Here is a 1,856-nt window from a genome sequence, read left to right on the forward strand (position 1 = left end):
GGCGAGATAGGTGAGAACAAGGCACAGTGAGTAGGTTAGCACTGGAGGAGTGAAGTGTGCGGTCTGGTAGGAGAGGGCAAGGAGATGGATTTCTTCAAAGCCAATGGAGAGGAATTTTTGTTTCATACGGAAGTAGATGAGCAATCACTGGAGTTTTTTTGAGGAGAGGGATGATGTGTCCAGAACGCTTTAGTAGAAAAATGATCCGGGCAGCAGAGTGAAGTATGGACTAGAGTGGGGAGAGATAGGAGCCTGGAGATCAGCATGGAGAGACTGATGCAGTAATCCAGGCGGTATAGGATGAGTGATTGTATTAGCGTGGTAGAAGTATGGATGGAGAGGAAAGGGCGGATTTTAGCGATGTTAGAAGGTGGGACCTCAGGATTTCGCGACGGATTGAATTTGTGGGTTGAATGAAAGAGAGGAGTCAAGGATAACGCCAAGGTAATGGGTTTGTGAGAAAGGAAGAATGGTGGTGCTGTCTACAGTAATGGGAAAGTACTACCACTACTACTACTACTACTACTACTACTACTACTACTACTACTACTACTACTACTACTACTACTACTGTTATCCTGAACTCCATGAGGGACAGAGACTCTGTCCAACCCGATTTGCTTGTATACATCCCAGAGCTTAGTACAGTACCTGACACATAGTAAGCACTTAACAAATACCAAAATCATTATTCTACTACCAATATGAACACAACTAGCTCTAAAGTTGTTGTGAAAAGGGATGGAGCAGGTTTAGTGGACAAAGTGGTGTGCGGCTCAGACTTGGCAGTGGAAACAGAAAAAGAGGTTGAGGAAGGAAGACCTGAAGGGGAGCTGTAAGTCCAACCTCACTAAGGAAAGGTTTGGCCATTCAATGTCGTTTTCTGTTACAGAATCACAAACAAGGATCCAAAGCCTCTTATTTTTTCTTAAATAAAATCACCTTCTTGGCTACGTCCTTGATGGCCCGCTTCACCTGTTGGTTTCATAGGGTGTAGATAAAGGGTTTCAGCATGGGGGCCAGGGAGGTGTTTAGCACGGCAACCCTCTTGTTCAAGTCTAAACCTTCCTTGGGGGATGGCTTGATGTACATGAATATGAAGCTGCCATAAGAGATGGAGATGACGATCATGTGGGAGAAGCAGGTGGAAAAGACATTTTTTCTTTGCTGGATGGAGGGCAGTCTCAGGATGGTGCGGATGATGGCCGTGTAGGACCCGGTGACTAGTGCCAGAGTGACCAGGAGTGTCCCAACTGCTAATACAAAATTCATCTTCTCTAATAATTGCGTGTCAGTGCACGAGATTTCCAGCATGGGCGTAGTGTCACAGGTCAAATGGTTGATGAGGGTCGAGTCACAGCAGTCCAGCTGGAGACCCAGGATGAGGCCCAGAAAGATGATGAGGAAGACGACCAGCCAGGAGCAGAGGTCCAGCAGGGTGTAGACTCTCCGGCTCATGATGGTCAAGTAGTGCAGCGGCCGGCAGATGGCGACATAGCGGTCGTAGGACCTGGCGGCCAGGAGGAAGAACTCCGTCGCTCCCAGGAAGATGAAGAAGAACAACTGAATGTCACAAGAATTATAGAAAATGGTCATGTCCCCGGTCGAAGTATCCACCAGCAGTTTGGGAATGGTGACCGACGTAAACAAAATTTCTAGAAAGGAGAAATTCTGGAGAAAGAAGTACATTGGGGTGCAGAGGTGGGATTCCAGTAGGGTGAGAGTGAGGATGGTCAGGTTCTCAGTGATGCTCACCAGGTAACTGAGTAGCAGGAATAAGAAGCTGAAATCTTCCAGTCTGGATTGTCTGTCAGCCCTAGGAGGAGGAACTCGGTCAGTGAGGTCTGATTTCTCAT

The 1,856-nt window shown here is 47.3% G+C and overlaps 1 pseudogene; it reads right to left on the bottom strand.

Moving 5' to 3' along the window:
* Nucleotides 1–918: 918 nt before the first annotated feature.
* On the bottom strand, nt 919–1,856 carry LOC119926592 (annotated as a pseudogene).

Source organism: Tachyglossus aculeatus, chromosome 4, assembly GCF_015852505.1.
Source record: "Tachyglossus aculeatus isolate mTacAcu1 chromosome 4, mTacAcu1.pri, whole genome shotgun sequence".
In the NCBI taxonomy this organism is placed as follows: Eukaryota; Metazoa; Chordata; class Mammalia; order Monotremata; family Tachyglossidae; genus Tachyglossus; species Tachyglossus aculeatus.